Genomic DNA, 27,603 nt, shown 5'->3' with positions numbered 1-27,603 from the left:
GCTGTCTCCTCCCATCCCGCAGACCTCGGACTCCTCCTCCTCATTTTCCCTTTCTTCTCCCCGCCACCCCCCATTAGTCTGAAGAAGGGTTTCGGCCCGAAACGTTGCCTATTTCCTTCGCTTCATAGATGCTGCTGCACCCGCTGAGTTTCTCCAGCATTTTTGTGTACCTTCGATTTTCCAGCATCTTCTTAAACTCAATGTACTTGACTTGACTTGACTTGACTTGACTTTAATTGACTTGTTGGACCTGAACTCAATGTCCGTGACTTGACTTGACTTGACCTAACTTGACTTGTTGGACCTGACGTCAATGTGCCTGACTTGACTTGACTTTAATTGACTTGTTGGACCTAAACTCAATGTGCTTGGCTTGACGTGACTTGTTGGACCTGAACTCAATGTGCTTGACTTGACTTGACTTGACTTGACTTGACTTGACTTGACTTGACTTGACTTGACTTGTTGGACCTGAACTCAATGTATTTGACTTGACTTGACTTGACTTGACTTGATGGACTTGAACTTAACGTGTTTGACTTGACTTGACTTGACATGACTTGTTGGACCTGAACACAATGTGCTTGATTTCAGTTGACTTGACCTGTTGGTCCTGAACTCAAAATACATGACTTGACTTGACTTGACTTGACTTGTTGAACCAGAACTCAATGTACTTGACTTGACTTGACTTGTTGGACCTGAACTCAATGTGCTTGACTTGACCTGACGCAACTTGACTTGACTTGTTAGACCTGAACTCAATGTACTTGACTTGGCTTTGCTTGACTTGTTGGACCTGAACTCAATGTGCTTGACTTGACCTGACTTGACTCGTCTTGACTTGATGGACCTGAACTCAATGTACTTGACTTGTTGAACCTGAACTCAATGTGCTTGACTTGACTTGACTTGACTTGTTGGGCCTGAACTCAATGTGCTTGACTTGACTTGACTTGTTGAACTCAGTGTGCTTGAATTCACTTGACGTGACTTGACTTGACTTGACTTGTTGGACCTGAACTCAATGTGCTTGACTTGACTTGGCTTGACTTGTTGGATCTGAACTCAATGTGCTTGGCTTGACTTGACTTGAATTGGATTGTTGGCCCTACACTCACTGTGCTTGACTGACTTGAATGGACTTGACTTGTTGGACCTGAACTCAATGTGCTTGACTTGACTTGACTTGTTAGACCTGAACACAATGTGCTTGACTTGACTTGTTGGACCTGAACTCAATGTGCTTGACTTGACTTAACTTGACTCTTTGGACCTGAACTCAATGTGCTTGACTTGACTTGACTTGTTGGCCCTGAACTCAATGTGCTTAACGACTTGACTTGTTGGACCTGTACTCCATGTGCTTTACTTGGCATGACCTGACTTGATTTGTTGGACGTGAACTCAATGTGCTTGACTTGACTTGACTTGTTGGACCTGAACTCAATTTGCTTGACTTGACTTGACTTGACTTGACTTGACTTGACTTGACTTGACTTGACTTGTTGGACCTGAACTCACTGTGCGTGACTTGACTTGACTTGACTTGACTTGACCTGACTTGTTAGAACAGAACCCAATGTACTTGACTTGACTTGTTGGACCTAAACTCAATATGCTTGGCTTGACGTGACTTGTTGAACCTGAACTCAATGTGCTTGACTTGACTTGACTTGACTTGACTTGACTTGACTTGACTTGACTTGACTTGACTTGACTTGACTTGACTTGACTTGACTTGTTGGACCTGAACTCAATGTATTTGACTTGACTTGACTTGACTTGACTTGACTTGATGGACTTGAACTTAACGTGTTTGACTTGACTTGACTTGACATGACTTGTTGGACCTGAACACAATGTGCTTGATTTCAGTTGACTTGACCTGTTGGTCCTGAACTCAAAATACTTGACTTGATTTGACTTGACTTGTTGAACCAGAACTCAATGTACTTGACTTGACTTGACTTGTTGGACCTGAACTCAATGTGCTTGACTTGACCTGACGCAACTTGACTTGACTTGTTAGACCTGAACTCAATGTACTTGACTTGGCTTTGCTTGACTTGTTGGACCTGAACTCAATGTGCTTGACTTGACCTGACTTGACTCGTCTTGACTTGATGGACCTGAACTCAATGTACTTGACTTGTTGAACCTGAACTCAATGTGCTTGACTTGACTTGACTTGTTGGGCCTGAACTCAATGTGCTTGACTTGACTTGACTTGTTGAACTCAGTGTGCTTGAATTCACTTGACGTGACTTGACTTGACTTGACTTGTTGGACCTGAACTCAATGTGCTTGACTTGACTTGGCTTGACTTGTTGGATCTGAACTCAATGTGCTTGGCTTGACTTGACTTGAATTGGATTGTTGGCCCTACACTCACTGTGCTTGACTTGACTTGAATTGACTTGACTTGTTGGACCTGAACTCAATGTGCTTGACTTGACTTGACTTGTTAGACCTGAACACAATGTGCTTGACTTGAGTTGTTGGACCTGAACTCAATGTGCTTGACTTGACTTGACTTGACTTGTTGGACCTGAACTCAATGTGCTTGACTTGACTAGACCTGACTTGACTTGACTTGACTTGACTTGTTGGACCTGAACTAAATGTGCTTGACTTGACTTGGCTTGACTTGTTGGACCTGAACTCAATGTGCTTGACTTGACTTGGCTTGACTTGTTGGACCTGAACTCAACATGCTTGACTTGACTTGGCTTGACTTGTTGGACCTGAACTCAATGTGCTTGACTTGACTTGGCTTGACTTGACTTGACTTGACTTGTTGGACCTGAATTCAATGTGTTTGACTTGACATGAATTGACTTGACTTGTTGGACCTGAACTCAACGCTGCTCTAGATGTCAGCTGATCTACATCGGTGAGACTAAGCGGAGGCTGGCCGTTCGTTTCGCCAAACACCTCCGCGCGGTCCGCAAGAAAATGCCTGACCTCCTGGTGGCTCAGCACTTCAACTCCCCCTCCCATTCCCCGTACGACCTCTCTGTCCTGGGTCTCCTCCATGGCCAGAGTGAGCAACACCGGAAATTGGAGGAACAGCACCTCATATTCCGCTTGGGGAGTCTGCATCCTGCAGGCATGAACATTGAATTCTCACAATTTCGTTAGCCCTTGTTGCCTCCTCCCCTTCCTCAGCCCTCAGGCTGTCTCCTCCCATCCCTCAGCCCTCGGGCTCCTCCTCCTCCTTTTTCCTATCTTGTCCCCGCCACCTCCCATCAGTCTAAAGAAGGGTTTCGGCCTGAAACTTGAATTGGATTGTTGGCCCTACACTCACTGTGCTTGGCTTGACTTGACCTGACTTGAATTGGATTGCTGGCCCTACACTCACTGTGTTTGACTTGACTTGACCTGACTTGATTTGACTTGAATTGGATTGGATAAAGAAGGGTTTCGGCCTGAAACGTTGCCTATTTCCTTCGCTCAATCGATGCTGCTGCACCCGCTGAGTTTCTCCAGCATTTTTGTGTACCTTCGATTTTCCAGCATCTTCTTAAACGCAATGGACTTGACCTGACTTGACTTGACTTGACTTGACTTGTTGTACCTGAACTCAATGTGCTTGACTTGACTTGACTTGTTGGACCTGAACTCAATGTCCTTGACTTGACTTGACCAAACTTGACTTGTTGGACCTGAACTCGATGTGCTTGACTTGACTTGGCTTGACTTGATGGACATGAACTCAATGTGCTTGACTTGACTTGACTTGTTGGACCTGAACTCAATGTGCTTGGCTTGACTTGACTTGAATTGGATTGTTGGCCCTACACTCACTGTGCTTGACTGACTTGAATGGACTTGACTTGTTGGACCTGAACTCAATGTGCTTGACTTGACTTGACTTGTTAGACCTGAACACAATGTGCTTGACTTGACTTGTTGGACCTGAACTCAATGTGCTTGACTTGACTTACCTTGACTCTTTGGACCTGAACTCAATGTGCTTGACTTGACTTGACTTGTTGGCCCTGAACTCAATGTGCTTAACGACTTGACTTGTTGGACCTGTACTCCATGTGCTTTACTTGGCATGACCTGACTTGATTTGTTGGACGTGAACTCAATGTGCTTGACTTGACTTGACTTGTTGGACCTGAACTCAATTTGCTTGACTTGACTTGACTTGACTTGACTTGACTTGACTTGACTTGACTTGACTTGTTGGACCTGAACTCACTGTGCGTGACTTGACTTGACTTGACTTGACTTGACCTGACTTGTTAGAACAGAACCCAATGTACTTGACTTGACTTGTTGGACCTAAACTCAATATGCTTGGCTTGACGTGACTTGTTGAACCTGAACTCAATGTGCTTGACTTGACTTGACTTGACTTGACTTGACTTGACTTGACTTGACTTGACTTGACTTGACTTGACTTGACTTGTTGGACCTGAACTCAATGTATTTGACTTGACTTGACTTGACTTGACTTGACTTGATGGACTTGAACTTAACGTGTTTGACTTGACTTGACTTGACATGACTTGTTGGACCTGAACACAATGTGCTTGATTTCAGTTGACTTGACCTGTTGGTCCTGAACTCAAAATACTTGACTTGATTTGACTTGACTTGTTGAACCAGAACTCAATGTACTTGACTTGACTTGACTTGTTGGACCTGAACTCAATGTGCTTGACTTGACCTGACGCAACTTGACTTGACTTGTTAGACCTGAACTCAATGTACTTGACTTGGCTTTGCTTGACTTGTTGGACCTGAACTCAATGTGCTTGACTTGACCTGACTTGACTCGTCTTGACTTGATGGACCTGAACTCAATGTACTTGACTTGTTGAACCTGAACTCAATGTGCTTGACTTGACTTGACTTGTTGGGCCTGAACTCAATGTGCTTGACTTGACTTGACTTGTTGAACTCAGTGTGCTTGAATTCACTTGACGTGACTTGACTTGACTTGACTTGTTGGACCTGAACTCAATGTGCTTGACTTGACTTGGCTTGACTTGTTGGATCTGAACTCAATGTGCTTGGCTTGACTTGACTTGAATTGGATTGTTGGCCCTACACTCACTGTGCTTGACTTGACTTGAATTGACTTGACTTGTTGGACCTGAACTCAATGTGCTTGACTTGACTTGACTTGTTAGACCTGAACACAATGTGCTTGACTTGAGTTGTTGGACCTGAACTCAATGTGCTTGACTTGACTTGACTTGACTTGTTGGACCTGAACTCAATGTGCTTGACTTGACTTGACTTGTTGGCCCTGAACTCAATGTGCTTGACGACTTGACTTGTTGGACCTGTACTCCATGTGCTTTACTTGGCATGACCTGACTTGATTTGTTGGACGTGAACTCAATGTGCTTGACTTGACTTGTTGGACCTGGACTCAATTTGCTTGACTTGACTTGAATTGGATTGTTGGCCCTACACTCACTGTGCTTGACTTGACTTGACTTGACTTGACATGTTGGACCTGAACTCACTGTGCGTGACTTGACTTGACTTGACTTGACTTGACTTGACTTGACTTGACTTGACTTGACTTGACTTGACTTGACTTGACTTGACTTGACTTGACTTGACTTGACTTGACTTGACTTGACTTGAATTGGATTGTTGGCTCTACACTCACTGTGCTTGACTTGACTTGACTTGACTTGACTTGACTTGACTTGACTTGAATTGGATTGTTGGCCCTACTCTCACTGTGCTTGACCTGACTTGAATTGGATTGTTGGCTCTACACTCACTGTACTTGACTTGACATGACTTGACTAGACTTGAATTGGATTGTTGGCCCTACACGCACTGTGCTTGACTTGACTTGACCTGACTTGATTTGACTTGAATTGGATTGTTGGCCCTACACTCACTGTGCTTGACGAGATTTAATCTGACTTGAATTGGATTGTTGGCCCTATTCTCTCTGTGCTTGACTTGACTTGACTTGACTTGACTTGAATAGGATTGCTGGCCCTACACTCAATGTGCTTGACTTGACTTGACTTGTTGGACCTGAACACAATGTGCTTGACTTGACTAGACCTGACTTGACTTGACTTGACTTGACTTGTTGGACCTGAACTAAATGTGCTTGACTTGACTTGGCTTGACTTGTTGGACCTGAACTCAATGTGCTTGACTTGACTTGGCTTGACTTGTTGGACCTGAACTCAACATGCTTGACTTGACTTGGCTTGACTTGTTGGACCTGAACTCAATGTGCTTGACTTGACTTGGCTTGACTTGACTTGACTTGACTTGTTGGACCTGAATTCAATGTGTTTGACTTGACATGAATTGACTTGACTTGTTGGACCTGAACTCAACGCTGCTCTAGATGTCAGCTGATCTACATCGGTGAGACTAAGCGGAGGCTGGCCGTTCGTTTCGCCAGACACCTCCGCGCGGTCCGCAAGAAAATGCCTGACCTCCTGGTGGCTCAGCACTTCAACTCCCCCTCCCATTCCCCGTACGACCTCTCTGTCCTGGGTCTCCTCCATGGCCAGAGTGAGCAACACCGGAAATTGGAGGAACAGCACCTCATATTCCGCTTGGGGAGTCTGCATCCTGCAGGCATGAACATTGAATTCTCACAATTTCGTTAGCCCTTGTTGCCTCCTCCCCTTCCTCAGCCCTCAGGCTGTCTCCTCCCATCCCTCAGCCCTCGGGCTCCTCCTCCTCCTTTTTCCTATCTTGTGTCCGCCACCTCCCATCAGTCTAAAGAAGGGTTTCGGCCTGAAACTTGAATTGGATTGTTGGCCCTACTCTCACTGTGCTTGACCTGATTTGAATTGGATTGTTAGCCCTACACTCACTGTGCTTGGCTTGACTTGACCTGACTTGAATTGGATTGCTGGCCCTACACTCACTGTGTTTGACTTGACTTGACCTGACTTGATTTGACTTGAATTGGATTGGATAAAGAAGGGTTTCGGCCTGAAACGTTGCCTATTTCCTTCGCTCAATCGATGCTGCTGCACCCGCTGAGTTTCTCCAGCATTTTTGTGTACCTTCGATTTTCCAGCATCTTCTTAAACGCAATGGACTTGACCTGACTTGACTTGACTTGACTTGACTTGTTGTACCTGAACTCAATGTGCTTGACTTGACTTGACTTGTTGGACCTGAACTCAATGTCCTTGACTTGACTTGACCAAACTTGACTTGTTGGACCTGAACTCGATGTGCTTGACTTGACTTGGCTTGACTTGATGGACATGAACTCAATGTGCTTGACTTGACTTGAATTGACTTGACTTGTTGGAACTGAACTCAATGTGCTTGACTTGAATTGACTTGACTTGTTGGACCTGAACTCAATGTACTTGACTTGACATTGGACCTGAACTCAATGTGCTTGATGTGACCTGACGAGACTTGACTTGACTTGTTAGACCTGAACTCAATGTACTTGACTTGGCTTTGCTTTGCTTGACTTGTTGGACCTGAACTCAATGTGCTTGACTTGACTTGACTTGACTTGACTTGAATTGGATTGTTGGCCCTACTCTCACTGTGCTTGACCTGACTTGAATTGGATTGTTAGCCCTACACGCACTGTGCTTGGTTTGACTTGACTTGACTAGACTTGAATTGGATTGTTGGCCCTACACGCACTGTGCTTGACTTGACTTGACCTGACTTGATTTGACTTGAATTGGATTGGATAAAGAAGGGTTTCTGCCTGAAACGTTGCCTATTTCCTTCGCTCCATCGATGCTGCTGCACCCGTTGAGTTTCTCCAGCATTTTTGTGTACCTTCGATTTTCCAGCAGCTTCTTAAACGCAATGGACTTGACCTGACTTGACTTGACTTGACTTGACTTGTTGTACCTGAACTCAATGTGCTTGACTTGACTTGACTTGACTTGTTGGACCTGAACTCAATGTCCTTGACTTGACTTGACTTGACTTGACCTAACTTGACTTGTTGGACCTGAACTCAATGTGCTTGACTTGACTTGGCTTGACTTGATGGACATGAACTCAATGTGCTTGACTTGACTTGACTTGTTGGACCTGAACTCAATGTGCTTGACTTGACTTGACTTGACTTGACTTGACTTGACTTGACTTGACTTGACTTGACTTGACTTGACTTGACTTGACTTGACTTGACTTGTTGGACCTGAATCAATGCATTTGACTTGACTTCACTTGACTTGACTTAATGGACTTGAACTCAATGTGCTTGATTTATGTTGACTTGACCTGTTGGGCCTGAACTCAATGTACTTGACTTGACTTGACTTGACTTGTTGGACCTGACTTGACTTGACCTGTTGGGCCTGAACTCAATGTACTTGACTTGTTGGACCTGAACTCAATGTACTTGACTTGGCTTTGCTTGACTTGTTGGACCTGAACTCAATGTGCTTGACTTGACTTGACTTGACTTGACTTGTTGCACCTGAACTCAATGTACTTGACTTTACTTGACTTGTTGAACCTGAACTCAATGTGCTTGACTTGACTTGAATAGTTGGGCCTGAACTCAATGTGCTTGACTTAACTTGACTTGACTTGACGAACTCAGTGTGCTTAACTTCACTCAACGTACTTGACTTGACTTGACTTGTTGAACCTGAACTCAATGGACTTGACTTGACTTGACTTGTTGGACCTGAACTCAATGTGCTTGACTTGACTTGGATTGACTTGTTGGATCTGAACTCAATGTGCTTGACTTGCCTTGACTTGAATTGGATTGTTGGCCCTACACTCACTGTAGTTGACTTGGCTTGACTTGACTTGTTGGACCTGAACTCAATGTGCTTGACTTGACTTGACTTGTTGGACCTGAACTGAATGTGCTTGACTTGACTTGACTGACTTGATTTGTTGGACCTGAACTCAATGCTCTTGACTTGACTCGACTTGACATGACTTGACTTGTTGGACCTGATCTCAATGTGCTTGACTTGACTTGACTTGTTGGACCTGAACTCAATGTCCTTGACTTGACTTGACCTAACTTGACTTGTTGGACCTGAACTCAATGTGCTTGACTTGACTTGGCTTGACTTGATGGACATGAACTCAATGTGCTTGACTTGACTTGACTTGACTTGTTGGACCTGAACTCAATGTGCTTGACTTGAATTGACTTGACTTGTTGGACCTGAACTCAATGTACTTGACTTGACGTTGGACCTGAACTCAATGTGCTTGATGTGACCTGACGAGACTTGACTTGACTTGTTAGACCTGAACTCAATGTACTTGACTTGGCTTTGCATTGCTTGACTTGTTGGACCTGAACTCAATGTGCTTGACTTGACTTGACTTGACTTGACTTGACTTGACTTGACTTGACTTGACTTGACTTGACTTGAATTGGATTGTTGGCCCTACTCTCACTGTGCTTGACCTGACTTGAATTGGATTGTTAGCCCTACACTCACTGTGCTTGGCTTGACTTGACTTGACTAGACTTGAATTGGATTGTTGCTCCTACACGCACTGTGCTTGACTTGACTTGACCTGACTTGAATTGGATTGCTGGCCCTACACTCACTGTGTTTGACTTGACTTGACCTGACTTGATTTGACTTGAATTGGATTGGATAAAGAAGGGTTTCGGCCTGAAACTTTGCCTATTTCCTTCGCTCCATCGATGCTGCTGCACCCGCTGAGTTTCTCCAGCATTTTTGTGTACCTTCGATTTTCCAGCAGCTTCTTAAACGCAATGGACTTGACCTGACTTGACTTGACTTGACTTGACTTGTTGTACCTGAACTCAATGTGCTTGACTTGACTTGACTTGACTTGTTGGACCTGAACTCAATGTCCTTGACTTGACTTGACTTGACTTGACCTAACTTGACTTGTTGGACCTGAACTCAATGTGCTTGACTTGACTTGGCTTGACTTGATGGACATGAACTCAATGTGCTTGACTTGACTTGACTTGTTGGACCTGAACTCAATGTGCTTGACTTGAATTGACTTGACTTGACTTGACTTGACTTGACTTGACTTGACTTGACTTGACTTGACTTGACTTGACTTGACTTGTTGGACCTGAACTCAATGCATTTGACTTGACTTCACTTGACTTGACTTGATGGACTTGAACTCAATGTGCTTGATTTATGTTGACTTGACCTGTTGGCCTGAACTCAATGTACTTGACTTGACTTGACTTGACTTGTTGGACCTGACTTGACTTGACCTGTTGGGCCTGAACTCAATGTACTTGACTTGACGTGACTTGACTTGTTGGACCTGAACTCAATGTACTTGACTTGACTTGACGTTGGACCTGAACTCAATGTGCTTGATGTGACCTGACGAGACTTGACTTGACTTGTTAGACCTGAACTCAATGTACTTGACTTGGCTTTGCTTGCCTTGTTGGACCTGAACTCAATGTGCTTGACTTGACTTGACTTGTTGCACCTGAACTCAATGTACTTGACTTTACGTGACTTGTTGAACTCAGTGTGCTTAACTTCACTTGACGTGAATTGACTTGACTTGACTTGTTGGACCTGAACTCAACATACTTGACTTGACTTGACTTGTTGAACCTGAACTCAATGGACTTGACTTGACTTGACTTGTTGGACCTGAACTCAATGTGCTTGACTTGACTTGGATTGACTTGTTGGATCTGAACTCAATGTGCTTGACTTGCCTTGACTTGAATTGGATTGTTGGCCCTACACTCACTGTAGTTGACTTGGCTTGACTTGACTTGTTGGACCTGAACTCAATGTGCTTGACGTGACTTGACTTGACTTGACTTGACTTGACTTGTTGGACCTGAACTCAATGTGCTTGACTTGACTTGACTGACTTGATTTGTTGGACCTGAACTCAATGCTCTTGACTTGACTCGACTTGACATGACTTGACTTGTTGGACCTGATCTCAATGTGCTTAACTGATGACTTGTTGGACCTGAACTCAATGTGCTTGACTTGACTTGACTTGGCTTGACTTGACTTGTCTTGACTTGACTTGTTGGATCTGAACTCAATGTGGTTGATTTGACTTGACTGGACTTGTTGGACCTGTACTCAATGTGCTTGACGTGACTTTACTTGTTGGACATGAACTCAATGAGCTCTACTTTACTTGACTTGTTGGACCTGAACTCAATGTGCTTGACTTGACTTGACTTGATTTGACATGTTGGACCTGAACTCAATGTGCTTGACTTGACTTGACTTGATGGACCTGAACTCAATGTGCTTGACTTGACTTGACTTGACTTGTTGGACCTGAACTCTGTGTGCTTGAATTGACTTGACTTGCCTTGACTTGACTTGACTTGACTTGACGGAATGTGTGAGCGATGGAAATGTATTGCATTGGGGTAATGGGTGACTGGTTGGGTATTGCGTTTGGGGAACGGGTCCCGGTGGGTGTGTGGTGGAATACTGCATAGGGAAGCGGGTTGTGTTGGAGACCTGGCCTCCCATGGGGGCTATTTGTGAGTGGTGGAATATTTCATTGGGGGACCCAATAGGTCCCACTTGATCGAGTCTATCATATCATATCTATACACTTAAAAGTATGATCTTGGATGTGTGTGTGTTTATTTGTTTGTGTATAATCACATCTTTGCGAAAAAATGACGCGGTGACGGTAAAATGTTTACATATTCCGGTTGAGAATTTTCCCGTGGAGTCCAAAATGCCTTATATGAACATTTGTTGCTTTATTTCTCGAGTTATTACTGAAATAGTTTAAAAATCTGATAAAACTTTGAATTTAAAAACGACTCTTTAAAAACGACTGATGACGTCACAATGGATCTGTGTGGCGTCTTCCTTGTGCTGCGAGTGATGCCACCCCCCCCCCCCGCCTCCCCCCCCCCCCCCCCCTCCCACACACCCCTTGCCCCCCCCCCCCCCCACAAATGCTGAAAGAACGAGCAAGTCGGGCCTTGAACTGAAGCTGCTGAACTGATGGGGGGGTAGGGGGGGGGGGGGGGGGTTGAAGAGGATAGGAAGAGGCGGAGACAGTGGGCTGTGGGAGAGCTGGGAAGGGGAGAGGTAAGAAGGAGAAAGCAGGGACTACCTAAATTGTGAGAAGTTAATGTTCATAAATTACCCAAGCGAAATATGAGGTGTGCTCCTTCAATTTATGGTGGGCCTCATTTTGGCCATGGAGGAGGCCCTGGACTTATAACCCAGCGGTATGAACATTGACTTCTCCAATATCAGGTAGTGGGCAAGGTCACCAGAGGTTGCGGTTTAGATCTCCTAAGTGGGACAGGGGCTTAACACCTCTACTCTCGGGTCGGGCGCTGCCTCTTCGACCCCGCTGCTCGGCGGCGGCCGACTAGGATTCCAGAGGATCGCCGATGCCTCACATCAGCTCCTGATCTCCCGCCGCCTGTCCGGATAATGTGACCGACGTCGGTTGAGCTGAAGCTAGGATACAACCATTCTCACAAAACGCCGGTGTACGGCGAGGACGTTAAGAACTCAACGCAAACTTTAGGTCATGTGTTCCTTAAGCTCTTGGGAATCCTTTCTCCCATCCATCCCTACCGTGGCGCACCAGTCTAATGTGTAGGAATTGTGAAAGAGGGTCTTCTATACAGAGGTCCGCAGACTTGAGTGTCGGCGCAGGCCCGCAGTCAGTGAGGAGGAGAGGCGCCGGCCCCAGCTCGACTGCCTGTCCCGCTGGTGGGACGGGGGGGGGGGGGGGTTGTGCTGGAGTTGGTGCTTCTTTTTACGAGCCGCCTGCGGACCCGCGCCCCGCCAGGTCAGGCAGGCCGGCCCGGGGCCGCCCCGGACGGGACACTTGGGAGAGGACGGGGACGGTCCAGCGGCAGCTGCATAGGGACAAGACGCAAGTCTACACCCATGCAGCGGCACGGGTGCCCAGTGTGTTTAGTCCGAGCGATTTATGACCTGTGCATGCGCAGCCGGATTACCGAACTGACATATTGAAGGAGGGAATGTTATGTTATATCTGGACCCTAAATCAGCTTTACTTGGGACCCAGCTCAGTTAAGCACCGACACAAAATAAAACATCTCGTAGATCAGTAGTGAGTTTATCTAACGTCATATTATTGAAGGCCTAAACAGTCTGCAAATGGAAACATTCAGAGAGAATATTCAAAGATTCACAGCTCACACAGCATTTTTATATTCTAAATGGCTACTTGTGGATTCTATATTTTTAAAATGTCATTATTCGTCAATGTCTTTGTTACCTTGCATACAGTACAGCACGTGTGGTTCCGTGTGGAGTAAGGGGCGACCGTGGCTGACAAGGGATGTCAGGGACAGTATAAAAAGAAAAGAGAAGTACAACGTAGCAAAGATGAGCGGGAAGCAAGAGGATTGGGCATTGTTTAAAGCGAAACAGATACGGACTGAAAAGGCAACACAGGGAGAAAAGATGAGGTACGAAAGTAAACTAGCCAAAAATATAAAGGAGGATAGTAAAAATTGCTTTAGGTATGTGAAGGGCAAAACATTAGTTAAGACCAAAGTTGGACCCTTGAAGACTGAAAATGTGAATTTATTATGGGGAACAAGGAAATGGCAGATGTGTTGCACAGGTATGTTGAATCCGTCTTCACTATGGAGAACACAAACAATCTTCCTGATATACTCGTGGCCAGAGGATCTGGGGTGACGGAGGAACTGAAGGAAATCCACATTAGGCAGGAAATGGTGTTGGGTGGACGGATGGGACTGAAGGCTAATAAATCCCCAGGGCCTGTTGGTCTCCAGCCCAGGCTTCTTAAGGAAGCGGCTCAAGAAATTGTGGATGCATGGTGAAAATGTTCCAATGTTCATTAGATTCAGGATCAGTTCCTGTGGATTGGAGGATAGCTAATGTCATCCCAGTTTTTAAGAAATGTGGGAGAGAGAAATCAGGGAGTTATAGACCAGTTAGCCTGACATTGGTGGTGGGGAGAAGCTGCAGTCAATTATAAAAGATGAAATAGCCGCACATTTGGATAGCAGTGACAGGATCGGTCCGAGTCAGCACGAAGGGGAAATCATGCTTGACTAATCTTCTGGAATTTTTGAGGATGTAACTAGGAAAATGGACAAGGTAGAGCCAGTGGATGTAGTGTAACTGGATTTTCAGAAAAAATTTGATAAGGTCCCACATAGGACATTAGTGGGCAAAATTAGGGCACATGGTATTGGGGGTAGAGTGCTGACATGGATAGAAAATTAGTTGGCAGACAGGAAACAAAGAGTAGGGATTTACGGGTCCCTTTCAGAATGGCAGGCAGCTGGGTGACGCAAGGCTGGGACTGCAGCTATGTAGTCCCCATCAGAGATAAAGCATCTCCTCAGAGATGCAGCTATGTGTCCCCTCAGAGATAAAGCACTTTTTGATTTATTATATATACTACATTGGCATATTATACTACATTGGCATATTAACTTTGATTTATTATATGACTACATCAAAGTAACATTCGCAAATTTGCAGATGACACAAAGCTGGATGGCAGTGCGAACTGTGAGGAGGATGCTATGTGAATGAAGGGTGACTTGGACAGGTTGGGTGAGTGGGCAAGTTGCGATTCATGGCAGATGCAGTTTAATGTGGATGAATGTGAGGTTATCCACTTTGTTAGCAAAAACAGGAAGGTAGATTACTATCTAAATGGTGACAAGTTGGGAAAAGGGGAAGTACAACGGGATCTGGAGGTCCTTGTTCATCAGTCAATGCAAGTAAGCATGCAGGTACAGCAGGCAGTGAAAAAAATGAATGGCATGCTGGGCTTTATGGCAAGAAGAGTTGAGTATAGGAGCAAAGAGGTCCTTCTCCAGTTGTATAGGGCCCACGTGAGACCACACCTGGAGTATTGTGGGCAGTTTTGGTCCCCTAATTTGAGGAAGGACATTCTTGCTATCGAGGGAGTGCAGCGTAGGTTTACAAGGTTAATTCCCGGGATGGCGGAAGAGTCATATGCTGAGACAATGGAGCGGCTGGGCTTGTATACTCTGGGGTTTAGAAGGATGAGAGGGCATCTTATTGAAACATATAAGATTATTAAAGGTTTGGACACGCTCGAGGCAGGAAACATGTTCCCGATGTTGGGGGAGTCCGGAATCAGGGGGGCACCGTTTAAAAATAAGGGGTAAGCCATTTAGAACGGAGACGAGGAAACATTTTTTTTCACAAATATGTGAGTCTGTGGAATTCTCTGCCTCAGAGGGCAGTGGAGGCTGGAGCTCTGGATACTTTCAAGGGAGAGCTAGATATGGCTCTTTAAGATAGCGTAGTCAGGAGATATAGGGAGAAGGCAGGAATGGGGTACTGATTGGGGAAGATCAGCCATGATCACATTAAATGGCAGTGCTGGCTCGAAAGGCCGAATGACCTACTCCTGCACCTATTGTCTATTGTGTCGTAGCGCTGCTGAACTGTGTCTACACTATAGCACCAGTGAGGCTGTGCTGGGTGCAGCTCTCTGCCCACACTTACGCAGGGGACCATCGCCCGATTAAAAACACACAAAAAGCTGGAGCAACTCAGGGGGTCAGGCAGCATCTCTCGGGAAAACGAATAGGTGACGTTGCGGATAGAGACCCTTCTACAGCAGAGATGCTGCCTGAACAGCTGAGTTATTCGAGCTTGTTGTGTCTACCTTCGGTTTAAACCAGCTTCTGCAGTTTCTTCCTATACATCCGATCTTCGGTCTCTGTTTACTTCACAAGGGTTCAGTGCCGGCGAGCAGGCTGTGGACTGGCTCCGCCCTGCCCGCGTGTGGAGACTACAGCGGTTCAAAGGACCGGGTCGGGGTGTGAGAGCAGCGGGCTGCTGGAGGCCCTGCAGCAGCTGGGGATCACGTGCTGCCAAAGCTGCAGGTCGGATGAGAGTGCAGATTGAACGCGGCTGCAGCAGAACAAACAGTAGTGTGGATATCGACAGCATCACCCCTACAACCCCGATCCAGGGCCGCCCCGAGGACAACAGGCATTTAAGGCCAAGATAATAGTCTATGCATTTAAGAACTTGAAACTTGATGGACACAAGGTGGTACCGCAAACGTGTTGACTCTTTACCCGGCGCTGTTTACTACTATTGCACTGCAATCCTAGCAATTTGAGGTTTATAATGATTGTACTTCTGTACAGTATCATTTTACTGAATTAAATTCAAATAAAGATATTCACTGTATCTATGTACATGTGACAATAAAATACAATTGACCCAGCGACGTTTAAAGCTGCATCATGGTGTCGGGGAAGGTTCTTCTATTTCCACAGCGTACACTATTTCTAATCCGCTATCTTGATTCCGAAGCATAGGTTAACGGGAAATTATTATATTTGCAGTATAGGATAGCACAGCACAGGGACTGCCAGTTCGTTTGCCCGTCTAAAAGCTTCTTAATCGCCAACCTTGCATCTGCTTCCACCCCCTCTCCTGGCAGCGCATGCCAGGCATGCTACACTCTGTAAAAGCAAATTTGCATTAAAAATATGTTAATATTTCTGCTTCTCACCGTATGCTCTCGAGTATTTCGTTATTCGACACAAGGGTATCTGACTATCTATCCTATCCCAGTTTGAAGAAGGGTCTCGACTCGAAACAAAATCTATTCCCTTTCTCCAGTGATGCTGTCTGACCCGCTGAGTTACTCCAGTTGATTATGTCTCTCTCCTTACAGCTAATTCTCTAATCAGGGAAGCATCCTATGAATCCCTTCACTTGATGTGGTAACAAGAACCATTCAAATATGGCCCCGTTCGTTACACCTCTACTTATGATGGCATGTTGAAGGAGCTGTAGACTTGCACCCCAATATCCCTCGGACATCAGTGCACCTCAGGTTCCTGCCAATAACTGTATGGGTCCATTGAAAAAAGCGTCATCCTGCAAATTCACAGGAACATTAAATAATTACTGCAACATTGGGTAGGTGTTCAAAAAGAGCAGAAAAAATCAACGGCGTTCACATTATGAGAATGATTTTTTAAATAGTTTGGACAAAAAATGGCTAAAATGTGTTTGCATAAATACATTTTCATACATTTGCACAAAACTCAGTTTCTACCCGAGCCGTGGAATAACCTCCAGTGCGATTTTACCGCATCCTTCAATTGTTCTCTGAATTTGCTCAGGGTCAGAGCGTAAATGCAAGTGTTTAAACAGGAGCTCATGTACTTTAACATAGCTCCAACTTCCGTGGCAACATAGGCTGGGTCGTTAAGGTCACCGCGGAAATGATTAGCGTTTGTCAACCCGGTGATTCCAAAGGCCGCGCCCGCTGTAATCCACAACAGCACGAAACTGCCGGAGATGGCGAATACCAAAATAACGGACTTTCTTCTGTTCGCCACCTCCGGGTCGGATTGATTGTCGTTTATGTTACCTCGCAGCGCGCGGCGAGCTCGACTGGCGGCTAAAATACGCGTGGCTGTCACTGAGTTAAACATGAAAATCAACGCGAAAGGAATAGCGCCCACACAGAGGGCGTGAAACATAAGAAAACCCACGCCCGCGGGCGAGGTAAAGAAAGGTATATTTACCCTGCAGCCCCACTGCACCCCGTCAACAATGTGCAGGGGCTCGTATGCAAATAAAAAAAATATGTTTTTGGATAGGATCAGAAGGGCGAGCGTTGACTTCCGGTGGCGCTATGGAGTAGGAGAGACTCGCGCCAGCTAGCTCCGTGAAAAATCCGAAAAAACGGGAGGAAAAGACAGCTCCTACCTGCAGAACCCGGGACCGATTGTTTTGAACTAAGCCCGTGACGTCATCAGGCGCGCGACACCGGCAGTATGTCGACTCAACATACTCCCCCCCACAAGGCAAAAAACGGCAAGACTAAAGAGGTAGGCCCAACTGAAGCCTCGGCCTCAGGTTTAACAGCATCCCGAGAAGACATCTCAAAGAAGAAGAAAAAGACTGAGATGGAAGAATTAAAAACGTTCCTTAAGGAGGAACTTAAAAATCTTAGACAGGACTTTAAAGAGGATCTAGCATCTTTTAAAAAAGAAATGAAAGACCAAATTAAAGAAGAAGTTACAGAGATGGTACACGAAGTCCTTGAAGACTGGAAATTAGATATGGAAAGAGATATGACCCAAAATGTTGAAGAAGTAAATGAAAAACTGAATAAGATGGAATCCAGATTTGATTCTAAACTTGAACCTATTCTCCTGACATTAGACCAACACTACAAGATTGTAAAAGAACTTGAGGAACTTGCTGAGACAAGCACCGCAACTACAAAAAAACTCATCACTGAGAACCAACGCCTATCAAAGTTATTGTATCAAATAACTGAAAAATGTACAGACTTGGAGGGACGACAGAGGCGTCAGAATTTAAGAATCGTGGGCATCCAGGAAGGCAGAGAGGGGACTCGTGACCCCCGTGAATTTGCTGCAGAAGTACTGAAAACAATTTTGAACCTGGATCAGGCGCCATTACTTGCCCGAGCGCACAGAGTGGGTCGCCCAAAGGTGGGCGACCGACCAAGAATAATGATAGTAAAGGTCCAATATGACCATGTATTGGATGACATGATGAGGAAAATTGGTAAAAGCAGAAATCTTGTATATGAAGGAGACAAGATTAGCGTATTCAGAGATTACCCCGTGGAAGTTGCTAAGAAAAGAGCGTTGTTCACAGAAACAAGAAGAATACTGAAGAACATAAAGAATCTGAGATATGGACTGTTATACCCCGCAACACTGAGAGTCAGTTACGAGAAGAAGGAATACTTCTTCATCAAGCACACGGAAGCATTTGAATTTGCCAAGAACGTCGAGGACAAGATCGAAGATTGAAAAATATTCAACTCTTAACACCTATCTCGCAGAGAAGATATGGAACTCTAAACTTTAAACTATTATATTTAAGAGTTGCCTAAAATTCGCAATAAGAATTGGGTATATTTCCTACAACGGATATATATAAAACTAACATTCTAGTACTAACCTCTAACCTCTAACAACTATTAATAATCAAGAATATTAACTAACACTAACTAATGATAACAAGATTATTTAGATTATTTAAGAATTAATTAAAAGTATGAAATATAAGTAAAGTATGATTCAGGTATTTTATAATGAGAAATGTCTGATGGCCCTTGCCCTGATGTTTTCGTTTTTGATTATTCTTTGATAAATGTTTAGATTATACAAAACTAATATCTCAATTTGAGACTATTAATTATACCATTAATGGAATATAATCAATATTTCTTTCCCCCCCACAAATTGCATGCATCGAATTGGAAACTTTCCTTTTAAGGAAAGCACGGAGCTAGTATTTTTATAAACCAAAAGCTACGGAAGTCCATAGATGCTTAGCCACATTAGGGTGGCTATCACTAACTGCACTAATTGTAGTTGTAGTTGCTTTTCTTTCTTACTTTCCACACTTTACTAACCCTATTAGCTATCACCTTTTTTATCTTATATCACATTATATTTTGTATATGGAATGGAATTGCATATTTTATTTAAGGAGATACGTTCGGATGGAAAACAGACGTGACCTAAAATTCATCTACCTGAAGTTCAAGTATAAGGTAGGGCTGAGTGTGCTGAATCATCTGCTCTACCACTTAATCACAAGATGCAAGACATGAATATAAAAATTGGGGGTGAGGGAATTAAATTCTGTAGTTGGAATGTTAAGGGAATTAATGAACCTATCAAGAGAGGCAAAGTGTTAGCACATTTAAAATCATTGAAAACAGATATAATATTTCTCCAGGAGACACATCTTAAAAAGGAAGCACAACATAGACTGAAAGCAAAATGGATTGCTAAAGCGTACCATTCTTCATTCTCACATAAATCAAGAGGTGTGGCAATATTAATTCGTAAAGGTATACCCTTTAAACATATATCAACGATAGAAGACATTGAAGGCAGATATATTATAATAATAGGGGAGTTATACTTAAAAAAGGTGACTCTCCTCAATGTGTATGGACCAAATTTTGATAGCCCTCTGTTTTTTAAGAGAATTCTTAACAATATCCCGGAAGGTACACAACAAAACTTAATAATTGGTGGAGATTTAAATTGTACATTGGATGCTTGTTTGGACAGATCATCAACTCAAAGAAAACTAAAATCTCGATCAAGTGAATTTTTAAATTCATACATTAATACCACTAATATTAAGGACGTCTGGAGAATTGAAAATCCATCGGGCCGAGAATATTCATTTTACTCACCAGTACATAAAACTTACTCAAGGATAGACTATTTTTTGGTAGATTCAAAACTTATCCCATTCACCTATAACTCACAATATCACAACATCATAATCTCAGACCATGCCCCATTAACATTTATGATCAAAGTAAACGGAATGGCAGAGACACAGTCACAATGGAGATTTAATCCCCAAATCTTAAAAGATAAGTCATGTAATGAATATCTAGTAAAACAGATTAAAATGTTTTTTGAGGCTAACGATAGCCCTGAAATCTCTGCCTCGCTTCTTTGGGAAACATTTAAAGCATTTGTACGAGGAGCATTAATTTCTTCCCAATCATTTTTTAATAAAGAGAATAGGGCCAAACAAAAGAAACTGGAAATGGAAATAAAGCAATTAGACACAGAAAATGCAGCAGCACCATCCACGATAAAACACAATAAAATTGCAGTATTGAAATATAAATTAAACAAGATTTATTCAGACCAAGTTATAAAACTTTATCAACATACAAAACAATTAAATTTTGAATTTGGTGACAAACCACAAAAACTATTAGCGCGTCAACTTCGCAAATTGGACGGGGAAAAAACAATATACAAAATTAGAACAGATAAGGGAGAAACATTAACATTGCCTAAAGATATTAATGATAGATTTCTACAATACTATCAAAAATTGTATTCATCTAAAATAACAGAACAATCAACGGGAATGGAAACATTTTTACAGAATTGTAAGTTTACGGGTCTAGATCAGAAAGAGAGAGAATTGCTAGGGGCTGAAATTACGATAAAAGACATTGAAGAATCAATAAAGTCCTTAAAAAATGGAAAGTCGGCAGGAACCGATGGACTAAATTCGGAATTTTATAAAAAATTTTATGACTTGCTTTCCCCACGCCTACAGACAATGTACAAATATGCTTATACTCAACAGAAACTCCCAGAAACTCTAAATGAATCAACAATCATACTTATACCAAAAACGGACAAGGATCTTGAAGACCCAGGTTCATACAGAGCTATAGCCCTCTTAAATACTGATCAGAAAATATTAACTAAGATTCTATCTAATAGATTGAGCTTAGTGATCAGTAAATTAATACATCCTGACCAAACAGGGTTTATCCCCAAACGGTATTCATTTTTTAATCTGAGAAGATTATTTAATATTATATACTCCAATAGAATCCCCAACGCAGAGCTAGCAATTATCTCGTTAGATGCTGAAAAAGCATTTGACCAGGTAGAATGGCCATATTTATTTTCGGTGATGGAAAAATTTCAACTAGGAGAGAAGTACTGTACATGGGTTAAATTGTTATATTCTAACCCAACAGCTAGAATATTAACAAACAAAATGTTATCAACTAAATTTAATCTCTCTAGAGGCTGTAGACAAGGATGTTCACTATCCCCACTATTATTTGCTCTTGCAATTGAACCCCTAGCAGAAAGCGTTAGAAACCATCCAGGAATATTTGGATACAATACTAGAGACACAAGGAATAAAATCTCCTTATATGCAGATGATATACTAATATATATTACAAAATTAGAAACTAGTATTCCAAATCTATTAAATCTAATAACTCAATTTGGTCAGTTTTCGGGATATAGAATCAATTGGAATAAAAGCGAAATCATGCCAATAACAAAATTTAATTTACATACAATACAACAATCCCCTTTTAAAATAGTTAAAGATAAATTTAAATACTTAGGAATCTGGGTAACTAAGACATATACCTCTTTATTTAAACTAAATTTCCCACCCTTACTGAATAAACTACATAAGAATATTCAATACTGGAAAACACTCCCCATTTCAATGCTTGGGAGAATTAATGCTATAAAAATGATTTTTTTACCGCAACTACTGTACCTACTTCAATTAATTCCGATATATATCCCAAAAACTTTTTTCAAAAAAGTCGACTCCATTGTTACAAGTTTTGTCTGGGATTATAAGAATCATAGAATAAGTAAAAAACACTTATGTAAATCAAAGATAAATGGAGGTCTGGCTTTGCCAAATTTCTTATTTTATTTTTGGGCAGTCCATATTAAAAACATGAATTTTTGGCTGGAAGAAATGGACCAACAACCAGATTGGCTAATGATGGAAAAGGAAGACTGTCTACCTTTTGAAATTGGACCGATCATATTTGCCCCCACAAAACAGCACAAAAAAACCTATAAAGAAAACCCCATAATACATAGTGGAATACGAATTTGGAAACAAATAAAAAAGATTTAAAATTGAATAATATACCACTCTGCCTTCCCATTGTAAATAATCCTTTGTTCAAATCATCCTTTATGGACAAAGGTTTCACACAATGGAAAAATCATGGAATCAAAAATATAGGACATCTTTATGGGAAAGGTACTTTTCTTTCATTTCAAGAGTTACAACTGAATTATGGACTGCACTCAAATAATTTTTTCAGATATCTACAAATTAGAGATTATGTTAAATCTAATACACAAGTTTACAAGAATAGGGAATCAGAAATTCTTGATGAGTGTCTGAACAAGCATCCTAATACTGAAAAACTAATAGCTTATATTTATAACACCCTACTAAATAACGAGGTACCACCGACCGAACTACATAGATACAAATGGGAAATTGAAATAGGTCATCCTATCACGAAAGATATGTGGGACGAAAGTTTACAACAAATACATCAATGTTCATTAAATGCCAGACATATTTTAATACAATTCAAGGTCTTACATTTAAAATAGGTCTTACTCTAAAATAAAACTAAATAGAATTTTCCCACAAATCTCTCCTATTTGTGATAAATGTCTACATTTAGAGGCTAATTTAACACATACTTTTGCAAACTGTATAAAACTTAAACATTTCTGGACAGATATTTTTGAAATAACTTCAAAAGTTATTAATACAAAATTGGACCCAGACACAAAATTAATAATACTTGGAATATCAGAACAAAGCTTAACACTCACAACAAACCAAAGAAACTTCCTCAATTACAGTATAATAACCGGAAAAAAATTAATATTAAAATTTTGGAAAGGCCCTACAACCCCCACAATCAAAATGTGGATTACGGAAATGTCGGAGACCCTATACTTAGAAAGAATTAGACTTGTCTTAATGGACAAACAAGATCTTTTCCATAAAATTTGGGCTCCATTCATTAACTATCTGAAGGGATAGACTGGCACAGCACGAGGACCCAGCTGAAACTTGAACTCAGGAACAGATGAAAAACTATACTCTATACTTTATAACCTACGAACCTATCTCCATTGATGTATCACAGGTAACCCATTCCACCTTCCTTGTTTTTCTGTTGTGTTTTTTTTTGTTTTTTTTTTGCTTCCTCTTTTATTTGTAACTTTCTACCCTCTCTTTTTCTCGCTTTCTATAAAAAATAAAAATACTAGAAGCAGAAGTAATTGATAATGGAAATTTTTAATAATGTATGACTGATGTATATGAAAAGTTTTTTTTCTACTATAATATGTAATTACATTGTATAATATGTCTACTTCTAATAAATAAATAAATAAATTAAAAAAAAAGAAGGGCGAGCGTTGTTAATACCACTGTCGCCGTTCTCCCGATGCAATACATGGTTTGTAACTTCCGAGAGCAGATTGCTACACATCTGTCGAACGTGAAGGAGAGGGTGAACCAAACTGACAGGTCCAGAGTGACCGTGGTCATGTATATGACGAACTTACACAGGGGGGTAATTGTCAAGAAGGAATGTGGGAAGTGTTAGGTGAAAATAGAAAACATCACCACATTGAAGACCATGACGAGAAGATCAGCCGAAGCCATACCCACCATGTGGACAGAGCTGCACTGAGCGAGGCCGCACTTTCCTCGGGAGAGAATTACCATTGTCAACAGGTTTGCTGTAACAGAGAGAGGAATGAAAGATTCTTGTTTCTGTGTAGACAGGTTATCTCACGACACAAAGCGCGGGAGTAACTCAACGGGTCAGGGAGGATCTCTGGAGAACATGGATAGGTGATGTTTCCGGTCGGGGTGTTTCTTCACACAGAAAATGATGGGGGTTGGTGGAAGACAGGAGGGACAGGACTAAGGCTGGCAAGTATTGGTGGATACATGTGCGGTTGGGGGGGGGGGGGGGGGATACTCAGACCTTTAATGGACCTCAACTTCATTCACCCAGACCTGCAAAGGACCTGAAATTTAACAAATAACCTGATGGGTCCCGACCTGAAACATCATCTGTCCATGTTCCCCCGGCGATGCTGCCTGACCGGCTCAGTTACTCCAGCACTTTGTGATTTTTTTTATAAACCAGTATCTGTAGCTCATTGTTTCTGGACAAGTTATCTCGATGACCTGGTTACGTATTTAAAAATTGGAGCTTAATGGCATCGCGCCGTCAGAGACTATGCGCTTCTAAGGCCATCGTGTGGGCAATGACGTGCCGTTAACGCACCCCAGCCTTTGCCTTCGCACGGTGAACCTCGGCGAAGTGACCACGCATTGTGTAGAACCCACTTATCAGGAACACCGATAATCCCCATTTTCTGTCAGTAGAAGGCAGCGGGTGAAGTAGCGGATCAATTAAAGACAGTCTATTTATACACAGACAAATCTGCTGTTAATCAATCAGTTCAATCACGGACACTTGTGACATTCGTCGCAGATATGTCATAATCACCTTATTTACTTTTATGACACATTGTGTTGGAAATAACCTGTTGTTGCCGAACAGGGACAAATACTTGGATAATATCAACTGAGCGGGAGAGGCCTCTGACTTCAGAAGGAGGGTCTCGACCCGAAACGTCACAATTTTTTCACTCCAGAGATGATGCCTGCCCGCTTATTTACTCCAGCTTTTTGTGTCTATCTTCGGTTTAAACCAACATCTTGTAGTTCCTTCTTACACGTACTTGGATAGGATACCGGCCAAATTTGGGAAAGAGATAGAGGTTTCTTGGAGCGCAAGTCCATCACTCCCCGAAAGCGACAACACAAGTAGACAGGGTGGTAAAGAGCGCGTTTGCCTTTAGCGTCTGCGGCGTCCTGTGTCAAAGTCAACAATATTTGGAGAACATTGGCTGAAAAGCGACGTGGATTGTTTTCTATGGAACTTCCTAGACTGAGTGGAGATATAACATCATGACAACATGAGAATCCTGCAGATGAGGTTGATAAAGTTTATTTACAAATTCCAAATTAATTCACAGATTAATTAAAAAATATCATAAGACATTGTATTAAGGTGGAGGTGGGGGATAAGCTTCCGAAAACATAATGGGTCAAGTTATTGTTACACAGAGAATGGTGTGCGCCCTAAAGGTCCTGCGACGGGTGATGTTGGTGGAAGCAGACAATTTAGTGATGTTTAAGAGGCATTTAGTGATGTTTAAGAGGCATTTAGCAGGTAAATTAGGAGGAAGGAAATGAAAGGCCTGTAATGCCTGAGCGGGCATTGGAGGGGAAGACTCTCTCATTGAAGAGGTTTCTGGACCAGCAAACTATAGGCTAGTTGTTAAAGTAATGTACACGGGATCCAGGATTCGGTTAGGCAATTGAATGCGAAATTTGTTTGAAGGGAGGAGACATAGGGTGTTGGTAGAACGGTGATTTTTCATGCTAGTCTGTAAGGAGTACTATGTCAAAGCGATCAGTGCTGAGTCTACTTTCATCTATATTCATGACTTGTAGCGGGTGGTGTGATTAATAAGTTTGCAGGTGAAAAATAATGTGGTGGTACTGTGGTCAATGAGTAAAGGGTATCTATAATCACAACGGGGCCGTGATCAATTGAAGGCGGAGGAAGGAAGGAAGGAAGGAAGGAAGGAAGGAAGGAAGGAAGGAAGGAAGGAAGGAAGGAAGGAAGGAAGGAAGGAAGGAAGGAAGGAAGGTACGGTGAACTTCAGTCGCCTGACTCCCGTTCCGTCCCACTAATCCTTCCTTTCCTTCCTCCCTCTGTCCTTCCTTCCTTCCTTCTTCCTTCCTTCCCTCATTCCTCTTCCCTTCCTTCCTCCTTCCTTCTCCTTCCTCCTTCCTTCCTTCCTTCCTTCCTTCCTTCCGTCCTTCTTCTTTTCCTTCCTTCCTTACTTCCTTCCTCTCCCCTTCCTTCCGCATTGATTCGTGTCCGTACCCTCCCTTCCGATTCTCTTCCTTCTTACCTTCTCGATCCTGCTCTCGGTGCCTTCCCCTCCTCACAGTTCCTTCCTTCCTGTCCTCCCTTCCCTTCCTGAAGGCTCTGGAGCAGGCTGGCTCCGGACCTTCCGGTCCTGGAAGGCCTTGCCTTCACGATCTTCCTTCTTCCTTAGGACCTTCCCTTCCAAGTCAGCTTCAGCTCCCTTCCTTCCGTTCACTTCCTTCCCTCCCTTCCTTCCTTCCTTCCCCTTCCTTTCTTCGTTCTTTCTCCTTCCTTCCTTCCTTCCTTCCTTCCTTCCTTCCTTCCTTCGCTCTTCTTCCTTCCTTCCCCTCCTTCCTTCCTTCCTTCCTCCTCCTCCCTTCCTTCCCCGCCTTCCTCTTCCTTCCTTCCTTCCTTCCTTCCTTCCTTCCTTCCTTCCTCCTTCCTTCCTTCCCTTCCTTCCTTCCCTTCCTTCCTCCTTCCTTCTTCTCTTCCTTCCTTCCTTCCCCCTTCCTTCCCTTCCTTCCTTCCCTTCCTTCCCTCCCCTTCCCCCCCTTAGTCTTCCTCTGCCTTCCTTCCTCATTCCTTCCGTTTCCTTCCTTCAACCCCCCCATCAAAAAAAAAAAAGTCCCAAATTTCGTTTGAACCTCGTGTGAGGTTCGAATCATAAATAAAATGTATTGTATTGTATTGTATTGTATTTTAGGATTCGGAAGGTATACCCTTAGACAGTATTTGATGATGTGGACAATTTGTTGGTTTGTTCCACAAGTGAAGAGAGAGAGAGAGAGAAATACTTCAGAATATAAGACAGCGGATGATGACCTTGGGAAAGGCAGGATATAGTTCAGACTAGATTGGAAAATATGTTGAAATTGTATGGTGAAACGGAAAAAGTACATGTCAAAGAAGTTAAATTAAAATGTAGACAAAGCAGCCGGAACAGCATCTGGAAGATATGCCTAGGGTAAGTCTGAATCGAAGGTACACACAATTGCTGGGGAAACTCAGCGGGTGCAGCAGCATCTATGGAGCGAAGGAAATAGGCAACGTTTCGGGCCGAAACCCTTCTTCAGACTGATCGGGGGTGGGGAAAGAAAGAAGGAAAAGGGGAGGAGGAGGAGGAGCCCGAGGGCGGGCGGATGGGAGGGTGGGAGGAGACAGCTAGAGGGTTAAGGAAGGGGAGGAGACAGCACGGGCTAGCCAAATTGGGAGAATTCAATGTTAATGCCATAAGGACGCAAGGACCCCAGACGGAATATGAGGTGCTGTTCCTCCAAATTCCGCTGTTGCTCACTCTGGCAATGGAGGAGACCCAGGACAGAGAGGTCGGATTGG

This window comes from Amblyraja radiata, chromosome 20 (assembly GCF_010909765.2).
Source record: "Amblyraja radiata isolate CabotCenter1 chromosome 20, sAmbRad1.1.pri, whole genome shotgun sequence".
Lineage (NCBI taxonomy): Eukaryota > Metazoa > Chordata > Chondrichthyes > Rajiformes > Rajidae > Amblyraja > Amblyraja radiata.
This window is presented reverse-complemented; position numbering follows the sequence as displayed.